Source organism: Pezoporus occidentalis, unplaced genomic scaffold, assembly GCF_034315485.1.
Source record: "Pezoporus occidentalis ecotype Australia unplaced genomic scaffold, CSIRO_AGI_Poc_V1 ctg30, whole genome shotgun sequence".
NCBI classification, from domain to species: domain Eukaryota; kingdom Metazoa; phylum Chordata; class Aves; order Psittaciformes; family Psittacidae; genus Pezoporus; species Pezoporus occidentalis.
In genome coordinates this window covers 2,388,257-2,404,394 of record NW_026914941.1, presented here as the reverse complement: position 1 = coordinate 2,404,394, position 16,138 = coordinate 2,388,257, and the positions used below count along the sequence as shown (strand labels likewise).

General features: G+C 37.9%; 1 long non-coding RNA gene across 2 annotated transcripts; it reads left to right on the top strand.

Moving 5' to 3' along the window:
• Positions 1-966: 966 nt before the first annotated feature.
• LOC134168121 (uncharacterized) lies at positions 967-9,169 on the top strand. Of its 2 annotated transcripts, none has more exons than XR_009966431.1 (3): positions 967-987; positions 2,382-2,505; positions 8,253-9,169. It is a non-coding gene; the product is annotated as an uncharacterized LOC134168121 (long non-coding RNA). The 2 variants fall into 2 exon arrangements; XR_009966432.1 differs by having other exon boundaries at positions 2,379-2,505.
• Positions 9,170-16,138: the final 6,969 nt, after the last annotated feature.

The following is a 16,138-nucleotide window of genomic DNA, read 5'->3' as shown; positions in this document are numbered from 1 at the left end:
TTTTGGACTACAGTCTTAACCATATTTTCCTCTGTTATGTAAATGCTGAATGACAAATAGGTAGAGGCCTAACAAGTAAATCAAATCTGTTTAACTCTCAGATAGAGACAGATAGAGATTGTCTTTTCTGCTGTTGTGACAAAGGAGTTTTACAGCTGTGACTCTGACTTGACTATTATCATCTACTTAATCAATCAGTGAAATTCCAGGCAAAGGAAGCTCCAACCCAAAGGTCAGAAGTGGTTATCACTAGTATAGTTCCTGCTGCACAGCATTTTAATTAGTTAAATGGCTCTGTACATATGTATGGCTTTTATTTGTAATTTATTCATGATTTCACATTACTCACTGACATCCTGACACCTAATTAGTAACACTCACAGGTAACGTGGGGTGAGAACTACCACATGTATTTTAATAATCAAAGTTGAGACAGCAAGCTAAAAAAAAAAAAAGCAGGGCTTCAAAATGAAGAGCGACAGCTCCTACTTAATTAGCTTCATCTGTACACACTCTATTTCAGTCCAGGACAGGCATTCAGGCTCACTCCAAGTCAAACAGAAATTAAAGCAAAAAAGCTTTCAAAAATACTTTATAGCAATGCTACAAAAATCTATTAATCATAGAATACTTAGGCGCAGAAAGGACCTTAGGATCATCTAGCTCCAACGTTCATAATATATTAATACTGTAATTTATTATATATGCTTTTGGAAAATACTATGGAATTCTGTCATCAAGTTCTCTGGGGAGCTCATTGACATAATTTTTGGCTCTAAATGCACGGCTGCCATACACATGCTAAGCCACAATCTGAGCATTTGAGTGCGAGCATTCCAAAGGTCTCCAAGGACTACATCCTCTCCCTTAGTCAGAAGGTGCTTCCCCATATAACTTAATTAAAAGTTAATTTCATGCCACACAACTGTTTTTCTTTGCTAACCAATGAATCTGTCAAGGAGTTTTACCTGGGAAGATGCATTTCCTGTATTTTCTTGATTTCTTTCTGTGATATTTTGTTATGACACAAAGTTTTTGTTTTATTTTTGGGGAAAAAAAAAAAATCAAAACATTAAACCTGAACCAAAACATTTTTACTTTTTTAAATGTCAGCTTCTTCACCCTCTGCAAGGTTCAGGTCATACTGGACTATTCCTGTTTTCTTTTACTTTGCTTCTGCTAAGGAACCAAGAGGTTCAGTTATTCAGAGTTCAGCTATTCTGTAACTTGCACATAAGGCTCCATTTCCACTGCAGACAGCTATAAACTCTTTAAAGGGTATCATGGGCTTTTCGACTGGAAGGATCATTTAAATACACTGAGTTGGGATCTTCTTCCAAACACTTAAAGTTAGAGATGTCATCTACTCTTATATCAAGGACATATACATTGAAAGTTAGCTATCTGATTGGTGTATTTCATGAAACAAAAATCCTGGTATCATGCAGATAACACCTTTTTTGATAGTCAGTGTAATAGGAATTTGTTCTTTTATCTGGACCACTTATAACAGCACTGTTTCTTAGCAACAGCATGTGCTAGAAGGCTTAGACACACAAGAAGCAACAAACACTACATTCAGTAGAACAATGACAACTGGAAAGAAACAACAGAATCAGATTTAGTTAGTTTGACTGCCTCTCTCCCAGACAGACACATGTATTGGTTCTATTTGGGAAGCCAGTAATCTCAGATCTAAGCCTTTCCACTTTCTGCTGAGACACAGTATATTGTGTAAAATATTTCATTTTAAGTCAGGGTGCAAAAATGCAACTTCAGGTAGCTGAGGGGAAGGAGGAGGAAGATGATTGAAAAAGCAGTGTCCCATAATGGAAAAGGAAATTGCAAGCCTGAAGCTTCTAGTTGCATTAGAAAGTAATTAAAATGCTTCTCCTGCATACATGTCAATGCAGTCCATTTTGATCAAGATTTAATCCTTGTACTGAGCTTGTGATTCATACGATAATATTCATGATAATTGTAATATCAGGAGCAGAGTACTAAGCACTCTAATAAAAGAGTAAAAATTGTTGCTCCCTTCCTCTTCTGCAGTAACAACTTCAGCCACAGAAAACACATGCAGCTTTCCACAAGTCAAAAAATCATGGCTAGATTGAAGAAAATAATCAATTACATACATTGTGACTGCTATGACTGAATGACTTCAGTATGTAATTGGTCTGGAAATAAAAGCCTTGTTGGTTGTGCTAAAATATTCATAATAGTTATTTAAAACAAGATAAACCCTCTAAGTTGTACCACTTTCAGGTTGGCACTTTGTGCATTTTAGCCACCTGTTTTAAGAATAAGTTTCTACACTGGAAAGCACCCTCACATCTGCCTTCTTTTCTGATGATATTTATCCTCCTTTCTCTGAGCAGCTCATGCCAGACTCCAGTGGTGCAGAATGATTGGAAATCTTTTCTCCTCCTGTGAACAAGTGAACCATCCATCTTAAACAGCAAAGACTATCACCACTTCCTTCCAGCAAACTGAAACAGATAGGTACCAATCTAACATGTCCTGATCAAGACATTTAGTTGCAGGTGAAGGGCAACATGCAAATGGCTGGCTATGACTGTTTGCGGACCTCCATTTACATGATATTGTGTAAACTAAAGCTAATCTGCATAGCCAAATGATCTAGTTTTTTTCCTGTGGACAGTCTGAAAAATCCATGAAATGCCACTTTGCCTTCAGCAAACAAGGGTGTTCTCTGAAAGCACAATTCAAAATGACAGCACTACGTAACTGTGTTGATAACATAGAATGATTACAAGTTATGCCTTTTAGATGCTCTTAAAGAGTTCATAGAGATTTCAAGTGCCAGAGTCTACATCCACCCTGAAATTCTCCGTTAGATAGTAGCACTCCATACACAGTAACTTATACAAATACATGAATTTCAATACATGCAATGTATACAAACATATAATATATTCACATATAAAGATATTTGAGGAAAGTTTTAAGATACTATTATATTGTATCTTACATATATATTATAATTTATACTATAGACCAGTAAGGGGCTTAAAATACTCTTAAAAATCATGAAATACTTGTATTTGCTCCTACACTGAAAGAAAAGAGGTAAGAGAAACATAAATCTTGAAAGAATTGAACTACTGGATGTAGCAAAGACCACTCAAAACTCTTTTAACACCTCTTGAAGCACTTTAGGATCTTCAGTCCACTCATTTGTCTGTGGTTTCCCCCTTAAAGTGTTCTCAGTATTAAATGAAAATCCTGTCACGAGCTTTGTGCAAGAAGGAAAAGAAATCAAACAAAACCCACCAAAGAGACCAAACTGCAGGGAGATATAGCTAAGTGCGCATGAAGCCTGTAACTTTGCGTATGTTTTTGTCACTTTTAGAATGACCACTGCCAGTATGGTTCTGGACCAGTCCCCCAACAGAGGCCTGCTCTCAAACTCTTTCTAATACACAACATAAACACACAAATCAAAAACCTAAATGAGGCAAACATAAAAGACTCCCATGTGGCTACTGGTCAACATTGCATTACCAGTGGTCTTTAATTACCATTTGATGTTTGTAAAACATGCTGTATTCCAAAGGCTACCAAAGCACTTCACCTCTACCAGTATCACTTCAGCAAGGAAACACATCAGGTATTTAATAAAAACAGTCTAAACTAGCAAGCGCTCCACATTGCATAAAGCAGGGCATAAATGTAGTTGAACATGAAATTGTGACAGGATGATGGAATAGGGCCTCTGCAAGCATACATATACACTTTATTTTCTGTAAAAGCGTATGTACATGCAGCCTTTATTCCAACTTCAGGTGATACACAAGATATGCTTAATTAGCAATTGTTCATCGCTATTTTCTCTTGTGTATGTAAACTGGGCACTTAAGCTAGATAATACAGATGCAAATTGTTTCACTCAAAATGCTTTACTTTTGAGCTAATATGAATAATGAGCCATTTTTACTTTTCATTGTAAAGCAGGTTAAATTCTAGGGGTAAAGTTAGCTATTCCTATGCAGCTAGACTGAACAGCAATTGCCCTAAGGCAAATCCCTATGCTAAACTCGTGATTATATTATCTTTACAGCATCCCAGTGCAACAGGCTTTCTCTGCTTAGTCCTGTCACTTTTGATGAAGATTATTTTTCTTCCTAATTTCCCCATGTTATACTACATCGTTGCACCTACCCACCTCACTTTCTTAAATGCTCTTCACGGCAAACCTCTCATTCTATTACTAACCATAATGAATTATTGCTAGGCAACCCTAAGCAACATGCTTCTTGCTGCATGGCACTATTTTCTATGCTTGGATGCCACAAAGTACATTTGCTATTTCCTTGGTTATCCATGGCTAACGCTAGCACAGTGCTATGATCGACACACAGCACCTTGTTTATAATGTTGTGATGTGACAGAGAGCAAATAGAACTATTATTCATTACATTTTTTACTACTGATTTACACATCTTTACACACATGGACAGTTTTCTCTCTCTACCCACATCCCATGAACCTAACATCTAGATTCTGACCACCAGGTCTGCACATACATTTTGAATATCCTCTCTGCCCTCTGTGAAGAGCAGAGCTGAGGTAACATTCAGATCCCTCAGTAATTCACAGTTCTGAATCTGGACTCTTCATTAGGGACTGTAGTGACAGGACAAGGGGTAACAGGTTAAAACTTAAACAGGGGAAGTTTAGCTTGGATATAAGGAGGAAATTCTTTCCTGTTAGGGTGGTGAGGCACTGGAATGGGTTGCCCAGGGAGGTTGTGAATGCTCCATCCCTGGCAGTGTTCAAGGCCAGGTTGGACGAGGCCTTGGGAGAGATGGTTTAGTGTGAGGTGTCCCTGCCCATGGCGGGGGGGGGGGGGGTGGGGGGTGGGGGGGGTGGAACTAGATGATCTTAAGGTCCTTTCCAACCCTAACGATTCTATGATTCTATTCTATGATTAGTTAAAAGGTATGTGTGATGGAATTATCAAGACAAACAAGCGTCTTCCTTCCACAGATATTCTATGGCATTACAAGCACTTACCTGGCATGCTGAGGTGGGTGTGTGATGCAGTCACTGCCACAAGAAGAAATTCCAGTGCTTGAAGTGGACGAAAGCATGGCTAAAGTAACAGGCTGTTACCCTAAATGTGTCATAGACAGATAGTGAAGCACTCTTTTTTACAAAGAAACTACAAGTGCTGGACTTGCCTCTGGCAGATTGAGTCCTAATCTGAATAAACCCCCTTAAGATTCATTAGAAATAAGCAATAACCATTTAGAAAGCCTTTACAGTAAAATATCTTGAGGCATAATCTCTTCTCAATTCTGAAAACTTCAAAGTGGGTTTTTAAAAGGTTCCTCATTAGAAACCTCAACCCAACACCCTGGTTGTGCCTATACCATACCACAGTTTGTTTGTTATTATATGTTTTGTTGTCATTTGTCGCTTTTAAAAAGAGAGACAAATGAGCAGAGTGAGAACGAGCAAGTAATGAGCAAATCATTAGAAGAGTCACACTAAGTGAGACCAAGATCAATCTAGCACATTATCCTGCTTCTTCTGGGGCCAATAGTGGATTCCTTTATTGGATTAGAGGATGTAGAGAATAATTCACCAATCACTACTTTATACCAACCTTACTGTTACCATTGTCTCTACATCTCTCTTAGGCATCTCTTTCCAGACTTACAAATTCTGGTTTAGGGAGTAATTTCTAACATAATTTTTCATTCTGGCCTTTTCTGTTCTCCTTCTGTTTCAAGGATTCTTTCCTTATTGATCTGATTCCCTTTGGATCAGTCAGCTCTTACAGCATGCTGCCATTTAAATGTTTAGAAATGAACCGCAACTTTACAAGACATAGAGACAAGTGTGTGTGTGTGCAGGGATTAGGAATGAGTAGAGTAAACCAGTGTCAAGGAAAGTAGGTCTGACCCAAATGGCAGCTGTGTGGACAGAGAGTGTCAATTCATTCCTGGAAGTGGAGTGAGGACAGACAAAACCATAAGCATTCACCAGGCTCCGTCCCCAGACATATCATGAAGTTTTCCTGAGGATTCTCAAGCTCTGTTTTATAAAAAGCTGAGAGTGTTAAAGGTATTTTATTATATAGAAAACTTATTTTACAACTTATCATCCAGTTAACTAATTCAACAAGCTAATTATTCAAAGGAATAAAACTTCAGTACTTATTTCTCTCTACTGTATACAAATTATATGAGGTCTTTCTTGCTTTAGAGTTGTAACATGGTTGTGACTTATGGATGTTTTCATTCTTTATCAGGCTTCTCTTTTTTAAACAGAGTAACCTGTATTCTTGGCAGGAGTCATGAATTCCTATCTGATGGGAGAAACTATATTCTGCAGCACAGGTATTGGGGTTCTCTTTGAAGAGCAAGCCATTGTGAGGCTTCACTTCACAGGCTGGGACTATTGTACCTTTTGCTCAGTAGACAAATGCAGTATGTTGCTTTTTGCTCCTTATTTGAACCGACGGGGAAGAAAGCGAAGTGTTTGATTACTGTCCAGCAGAATGTTTTCTATTCCTGCCTTCCAATCACAAGATATCCTGTGGATCTGGCTTCAACTAATATATGAGTGAATGAACCTAGAAATATTAAATTTTACAATGTGAATATAACATTCTAAAAAGATGTGATTTCTAAGAGAGAAACTAAGACTAGGTGAAAAGACTGGATGGAGGGCCATAGAAATGGCTCAGAAATGATACAGAACCAATGTATCGTGTGAGAAAGGAAACTGAAAAATGGATAAAAACCCCTAAAAGAGAGTGTCTGAACAAGTGGGGAAACAGAATCTCCAACCTTCCTAGGTGAGATAGTGAAGGAAAAGCATAGGGGATGCTGACTTCAGAGATCACAGCAAGAAACAGTGTTGTATATAGTCTTTTAAGCTGTCAGATAAGTAATTTTAAAGCTTACAAGGCTCGAATGTGTTGTGAAATTATGAAACTAAAGAGCAAAGTTCTGCTGAGCAAGAAGGAGGGTAGGTTTTGACTTTAATTCTTTCTTTTTAAAAGATCTGTTCAACTAATCTCAACATTTCAGACAGAAAACCTTCTTCACAACTGAATAGTGACAAGGACTTAAAATCTGATAAAATGGGACTGTGTTTGCTAAGTCTGTTCCAAGTCTCAGGTACACTGAACACCATACAAGTTAGCTAGTGCATCACTCAACTTTTCTGAGTGATAAGTTAACCCTGCAGACCCTGAAAATCAGTATCAACATCTCAGCAACAGGATGACAATACTAGACACGGTGTTATGAAAATGTAACATTGCTTACTTTATTGGTAGAAATAATAAAAGAATAAAAAACCTTAAGTATTAAATTGGACGTTAAGTATTAAATTAAGTGAAGCTGAGTGTAAAAAAGTGCTCAGGAAATTATGGTTAGCTATTCATAAAATGTATTTGAGCTAAATGGAGATTTTTCCAGAAAATGCCAAGCAACTCCTTGAAAACTGATATTTTTGTAGACTTAGTGGTGTGTGGACAACAGGGAAAGAAAACACTGCTGCAACTTGCAATGGAGTGTAAATTTGAGATTACTATATTACTAATTACAAAAAGAGAGACTCCCTTTTTAAAACTTCAAGTGGCTAAGTAAATGTTGCATTACCTATTCTCAATATATTACTTACTACCCAGATCAGTAGGTGGTAAGTTTTTGCCATGAAAAAATTATACTGCTTGTAAAACTCAACGTTGTGTAATATGTCTATATACACAAATCTTTATACAGGGTGGTTCTTCTCTGAAACACAGGCAATACAAGTGTCTCCTTGCAAAAATGGATTGAACAAATGACATGGAATTTGGGACAAACACATTTCATTAAACTGATAGGAATATACATCAGTTTAATAGCCTTGCTACCTGCACAGAGTACCCTGGTGAAGTTCCTTCTTGCAGAAATGATAATATATTTGCAACCTGGAAAAGACACATCTGTATTAAGAACTACTCTTTTTATTTGTAACTTAATTCCCATGAGCACTGACAAGAGATGGTCTCAGAAACCTCTAAGCTCTGAGGCCAGAATGATCTACTGATGGGTAAAAATGCACTGATTTACACTATATAAAAAGCTGCCGAGATAGCAGATAACGCTCTGCAACGGAGGCTGAGATTTTGATGGTTTTAGTGTAAAAACGTCAAAGAGTGATTTCAAGTACATCAAGTACGTATACAAATTTTGCACTTTTGTATTTTTAAACTGTTTTCATAGGTCTCGAAGGCTCAAGTCTCTTTAATTTTGAAGATTACTTTTTATAAGGATATGGTCTACTTACATACAATTTTTCATAGAAAACTACAAAATCCTCTCTCAAGCCTTTCATACTGAATTTACTTTAAATGCAAAAAATACAGGGGGTCTTCAATCTGGCCTGTCAGGTCAACAGCAGGAGACCAATGCTATGATGGAAACATTTGAGCAATGATAAATATCTCCAGCCACTGCAAGACTGAAAATAAATAGTCACCCCTGGTGAACAAAATTATTTGGAGAGTGGTCCTCCATGATTAGTAGAGATCATCTCCTATTGTGCTATAAATCTTTCAAAATGGATTGCCACCACTTATTCCTGTTCAGAACCCATTATCACTGTCACATTATATGATGCTTATAAAAGGGTATATATACACTAAAGACTATCAAACAGCAACCTGCAAATACAGACCAAATGTCAGAATGGAAATGATTAATTATTATGCAAGAGTAATACAGTGGGTTTGAAAATGAGCCAAGGATAATCATGTACTTTTCAAAAAGCAAGGTTAAACATTAAAAGAAACCCTGAAATAGAATCTTTGACACACACAAAATCATTAGCAACTGTATCTAGATAATATTGGTAAATGGAGGGAAAAAAAAGCACTACTGCTTCTAAAGTCATTGCAGCTTCCCTGCAAATCCTCATGGAAGAACTCAGCAGTTTCAACAAGACTTGAGCCAATTAATTCGATTTTAGACCATGCTCTCAAAGAAAGTAAAGTTTGCTAAACAAGAACTCAAGAGAGTGCACACCCATAGACTCAAACAGTGCTGTCCACAACATTGTAAAATAAAATTACTTCACCAGTAAAGACAGAAATAGAATCTAGAAAGCAAAATTAAAAAGCTCTCAGATCAACTGGGCTAAAACCAGCACTGGCAGAAGGAAATTTCTTTCATAAGAGCTCATCTCCTTCCTTTGTGTACTGGGTCTGCGTGTCAAGGATTTGGTAGCTGGGTGCTTACAGGGCAGCTTCTGCAAGAAGCTGCTAGAAGCTTCCCTTGTGACTGACAGAGCCAATGCCAAATGGCTCCAGGATGGACCCACAGCTGGCCAAGGCTGAAGCCATCAGTGACAGTGGCACAATCTCTGGGATAATGTCCTTAAGAAGGTGGAAAAGTTGCCCCATGGAAAGAAGCCCACGCTGCAGCAGGCTTGCTATACAACTGGTGACCCTGCAGGGGACCCACACTGGAGAAGCCTGTTCCTGAAGGAACAGGAAGGGACCCACGCTGGAGTAGTTCATGAAGAACTGCAATGTGTGGGAAGGACTCATGTTGGAGGAGTCCATGGAGGACTGTCACATGTGGAGGGACCACACGCTGGAGCAGGGGAAGAACGTGGGGAGTCCTCTCCCTGAGGAGGAAAGAGTGACAGAGACATGTGATAAACTGACCACAACCCCATTCCTCATCCCCCTGCACCATGTGCCCAGACGATGTAGAATTAGGGAGTGAAGTTAAGCCCATGAGAGGTTGGGGGAAGGCATTTTAAGGTTTAGTTTTCATTTCTCATTATCCAGCCCTGACCTGACTAGTAGTAAACTAATTTTCCACAAGCCAAGCCACTTTTGCCCATGTGGGAGCTTTCTGCTATGCTTTTGCTCTCCTATCCAGCTGAGGATGGCTAGTGACACAGCAGCTTTGGTGTCCAGGCACAGTCAACCCATCACACTTTGTTTTCCTCTTAGTTTGATTACTTATATAAGTATATGACATCAGATTTTGACAGGAAATTTCTTAAGAAATGGCCATTGTTGAAAGTATATAGGAAAATAAAACAAAAATATTATTATAAATAATAATATATACAATTATTATAAAAGTGTTATTATCCAGGTTGGACAGAGCCTTGGGTGGCATGGTGTAGTGCGAGGTGTCCCTGCCCATGGCAGGGGGGCTGGAACTTGATGATCTTAAGGTCCTTTCCAACCCTAACTATTCTATGATTCTATGATTCTATTTTTTTGCATGAGAACCCAAAAGGTCTTTGAAATATTCAAAACACACATAAACATGTTGTGTGTCTCAAACCTGAGAAACATTCTCAGGTAATATAACAGCTTATTCTATGAAAGAACCATGTATGTATAAAACTCCTATAATATAAAGAATTTTGAACATACATCACTTTAGGGCATGATGTCAATGGAAGATGACAGCCTCCCTCCTCAAGACTTACATATCCTGCACAAGGATGTAGCCAGAAATATTTCTGACTTTGGTATTTGATTGTTAGGTTTTCTTTGTTAGTTTGCTTCGGGTTTCTTAACATGTGTCTCATCCCTTTTGTTCTTTAGCATGTTATTATAAAATGGTTTAGTCTATTCTGCATTACAGATCTAATGACTTCAGAATGCAAAAGAGGGGATAACATTTCCTAGTCAGGTACACTTATGCAAATAAAACCATACATTATTAAGCATTTTAGAATTTAGGATTAAAAAATTGTAACTCAGCCAGCATAGCTAAGCAAAGCAACGTGACTAGCTCCAAGTTTGTGGACACATTTTGAGTCCCTGCACAAAGCCCATTATTATTGCAGCATTCCCTCTCCATGAGCACACAGCAGTAGAGCTTGTAGGAAACACTGCAATGCATTTTTCTACTGTATAGTGTATAAGGCAGTACATTCACTGTGACAGCAGCACTTGCAGTTCAATGGGTTAACTTTTCTATGTTTATTTTTCTTACTTCTAATTAGTTTCCAGCTTACAGACAAATACAAATACTGCCTTGAAAGTTTGTCAACATTTCAGAGTAACTGCATAAGCAAACGTCTGCTATCTCAGAAATCCGCAGGTTTCTCTATATAAGCACCTTCTCCTCAACAGAAAATCAACCTAAGTATTCTTTAAATACCTGTCCAGTTCTTAAGCAAGGCTGTTGTTCTGTTTGCACTTGTACAGTGTATTTCTTAATTTATAAATACAATAATGTCACAAGTTCAAGCTTTGCTTAAAAAGAAAGCTCAAGACCAAGCAACCACTATCACAATCACACCATGATCTTCTTACCGCCAGATCTTTATAGTTTTAATGGTGGACAAAAACTTTCCTACGATGTTTTTAAAATTGCTGTTAAAATAACAAAACGCTATTGTGCCATCAGAGACCGTTAGTTTCACATTATAAGCACAACTTTTCCTAAAGCTCCCAAGTCCTGGAAGGTATTAAATTCTCAACCAGGATTTAACAGCAAAATGAAAAACAATTTCTTCCAGACTCCCCACCACTGCAACATGCACATGCATAATTCTTACCATTACAGCCTCTCCTATTAATCCTAACATTATATTCAGCATTTCCACCTGAACCACTAAGCTGAGGTACAAACTGCAAAATTTGCCAACATTTTTCTTACGAAAGCTTCCAAAAACAGGAATCAGAAGTCTGATTGCAGAGTGTTCCCCACAATCAGGTGCTATGCTAGAAATCCTCTCAGCCACTCTTGGAAATCTGAATTAAAACAGCTTCAGAGTTATGATTGTTCTGTGATCTATCCCAAACAGCTCATCTTGGTAACTTCTATGTTCTTACAGTCCATTATCTTTGGTTATATGGCTTCTTTGCTTGGCTCCTGACAAGCATCACAAAACTGCAAGAGCTGGAAACAGAATCTTTTCCATGTATAAATACACTCTCCAAATATCTAACAATTCTTTTCAACCAGACTATGAAAACCCAAACCCAATTATTAGCATAAGCACCAAACACAAACCCTCAGAACTTGGGAACAAACTGGCTGCTGTCTTCTCCCCAGGATAAAATGACAAGCATTCAATAACATTGCAAATAGGAAAAAGAGAACTGATCTTTTTTGATGGATGCCTTTGTGTTGGGTTTCAGCACAATATATATTTGAAAATCTTAAGCTATTTTTTATGTGGTAACACGGAGACCTTATTCCTCTATTCAGACACTATGAACACTGAACATCTGTAATCTGGATGCCCATTTTCTTTTCTCTCTCTAACTCACAAGTCTGGAATGCATTCAAATAAAAAAAAGATTTTACAAGACAAAAGTATTTTTTAGAGAAAATTACACTACTTAATGACTTTCAAGGGAAATTGGTCATATATGAAGAAAATACTGACATTTATCACAGGTTGAATCACACTCAACTCCAATACACATTTACCATTAAAATGAACACATAGAAGTTTACAAACAGAGAAGATTATATTCTGCTTTTCATCCCCATCTTCTTTAACGTCTTTTATATAATCACTTTCTTGATTATTTGGGCCATTTAAGCAGCAAAGCTTGCTTGTAAATTCTACAGTATAAACAAGGTTCTCAGCAGAAGCTGATATTGAACATGAAAGAAGTGTAAGAAATGTAGCACTGGAAAATAAAACATGCTTCAGTGACGCAATCAGGAGCTGAATGCTATTTTTTTTAAGTAACATTGTTAGACTCTTTTCATCATTTTTCTTTTATGCACCTTTTTATATAAATATGCACTAGATTACCCAGGGGAAAAAAAAAGATATGACGTATTTTTATAATTTGGGGATGTATTTTAATTTTTCAATTTATTATTCTCCACTTATAATTGTCTGCAAAAGAACCAAGACGGAAATGCTACCGCCTATAACTGCTTAATCTCCCTCCCTTAAATTCCTATCAGACGTGAGCTCTTGTCAATGCTGCTACTCTAACTGCTCATCTAGGGGTGCCCTCACCTTTGTCTATTCAATGACTCAGCTTTGAAAGCTAGGAAAAAAAGAAAAAGTGACTGAGCTTTACCTGTAGACAGTAACCGTTGACTTGATGCCTCCCATCAATATAACTGGTCATACCACATTGCTCTCCATCTCTCTTAGATCCATATTTCCAACCTTACTTGCTTTGCCCGTTTAGACTGAAGGCAATCAGAAAAATAATGTGTTTGTTTCCATATATTTGGAAAGTAGTTAGAACAACATTAGCATTATAATTCTGAATTTCTTTTGTTCCTTACCTGCATAACTGGGTTGGATATAATGTAAAACACAGCTTTAATATCCATCATACATCTATCTACTATATTGCCATTGTTTAATACAGGCATAGCATTTTTTTAATAATATAATGGAAATAAGATATATTTTTCGCTATTGTTCTTGGAGTATACTTTCTGACTACAGAAACAACATTCAGATACATACTAGTCCTGTGGCATGAAATTTCTTTCATCCCAGGGACAGCAAAGGGCATGCTGAGGCACTCGCAAAGATTATTTCTTGACCAGCTTTGATTTTGACCACACAATTATACAGAACTACAGGGATCAGTGCAAACTGAATGTTTTCTCCCACCTTGCACACTCAAATCTTCTTAAGTGAGATGGAATTAAGACAGAGCCAAAGACACACTTGGAAGTTAGAGCATAAGGAACTTGAACAGATCACAATTTAGATGTAACTCAAGACAGATTCCAAAAGGACTCAGAAATGTAGTAAACCTCAAGAATTATTTTTATGTTCTCAAAACAGTTCTAACCTACTATTATCCATTTATGTATTTATGGAATATAATGTAACTGTCAATTTAAATTCATAGGACAAAGTGAAGACATAGATGCAGTCACATTAACCAGGTTCACTTGAATCTACAGTGTGGATGGTGCAGAACAGCTCAGCTCCAAAAAGTGAAGACAATTTTAACTTTTATCCTACTGTCATGGTTTAAACAAAGTCAGCCATAAATCACACAGTCTCTCTCTCACTCCCCCCTTTTTGCCCCCCCCCCCCCCCCCCCCCCCCGCTCTTGGAGGGATGGGAAGGAGAAGCGAAAGAATGCAACTCCCACGGGTTGAGATAAGAACAGTCCAGTAACTAAGGTATAACACAAATCACTACTGCTACCACCAATAATAACAATGATAAAGGAAATAACAAGGGAAGAGAATACAACACCTCACCACCCACTGATCGATAACTTGCCCCACCCCACCAGACCGAGCACTGACCGATACCTTGTCCAACCCCACAGTGTCTTAGCCTTTCCAGGTAACTCTCGATTACATCCTGGCATGACGTGCTGTGGTATGGAATACCTCTTTGGTCAGTTTGGGTCAGGTGTCCTGTCTCTGCTTCCTCCCAGCTTCCCCTCCTCCCTGGCAGAGCATGAGGCTCACAAAGTCCTTGGCCAGACCAAACATTTGAGCAGTAACTAAAAACATCAGTGCTATCAGCATCCTTCCCAGGCCGAAAGTCAAAAACACAGCACTGCACCAGCTACTAAGAAGGAGAAAAATGACTGCTACTGCTGAACCCAGGACACCTACTTTGAGTTTTTTTCACCAGTTTTTCTACCTTGACACAGAACTGAAATACAGACTTCTAGCATGTCATAGCCGAGTGGCACAGTGAAATTCCACAACACCAACTGAACTTCGTTCTAATCCTAGACTTTAATATTCTATAATATTATTCCTAATGTATATCAGCATATACGTAAAAATACTAATATAGTATCTCAGCTGATAGTTGTCATTGCCTTACCCATACTGTAGTGAAGACTCAGTACTTCAGAAATAAAAGCATTCTGCTAAGTTAGACCTTAAAAAAATTATTCTTTTGCTGTTCTATAAATAGAATAAATTTGTAATGCTTGCAGTAATATCTATACTCAGATAGTTTATAGACATAAATGAAGTACTGATTTAAAAAACAACCAAGAAACCACCCCCAAAAAAACAACAACCCCCCCAACCAAACCACTATCTTCTGTTAGTGTCTATGCTTAAAATTAAGATACAATTTCTGGAAGCTCTGCTCACTAGAACTGACAGATGCTCCATGGAAAATTGCCATTAATGATTAACACATAATGAAGAATCAACCTGCTGGAGCACCTGAGATAAATTTAGTTTTTTCAATGCATTATTATTCCACTTGAGTGAGATAATAGATTATAATTTTAGAGAAAGTGACATATGGAACATTTATGAGACTTCGCAAAAATCATTTGAAACCCTTTACTTAAAACATTTATCACACACTCTTGGTAGAGGAGGGGAAGGACTTTGACAGCAAGACTTCAGTGGGCCAATTTTCTTAACAGAAGATTGGAAGACTTTTATCTCAAAGCAACTTCAGCTACAAAGTCAAAATTCAGTGTCCAGCTCATGCCAGTCAAAACTGTTAGATTTCAGGAGCTACTCTTGTTCTTCAGTTTCAGCCCATTCTCGCAGTGCTAATTTAATCACCTAATTCAGAATCTGCACCCAAATCTTTCTCCCAGTCTCCTAAGGCAAAGGAGGGCACAAACTCAGTTCTTGTCAACCCTGCAAAAGAGGGAGCCACCAGCTCAAGTCAGACAAGTGAATGCTATGGACAGTGAAGGGAACTGCCATCTCCGTCTAGCAGAGGCCTGGGCCAAGAGGAACATAAAATTGACAATATGTGAGGATTTTCTATTGGAAGATACAAAACCTTTACCCACTGTATCTTTATGTCCACAACATACCCGTAAAGTGTTTCTGATTTCCTAGCTGCTCTGCCTCGGCCATTCTCTCCTCCAGAGAATGAACCTCTTCCACTAGTGCCTGCAGCACATTTGCCCTCTGGCCAAATCCCCCTCTCCTGCTGAACATCTTCCAGCACCTTAAACTTAAATGTGTTACATTTTGGAAGGATATGCTAGTTTACTTTCTCCTTTGATCAAATGGGTAAGATTACATTCCTATTCCTGTTCTCTAGTCCTATTTAACCTAGTTATTAATGGGTGTGATCTCCACACAAGTTGGTTGAAAAAAACAGATAAATCAAGATAAATCAAACTCTGTATTTTGACCTGTGCTGATTCCTGACAACTCCTGCACACTTTGTGTCTGCTTTTCCTCAT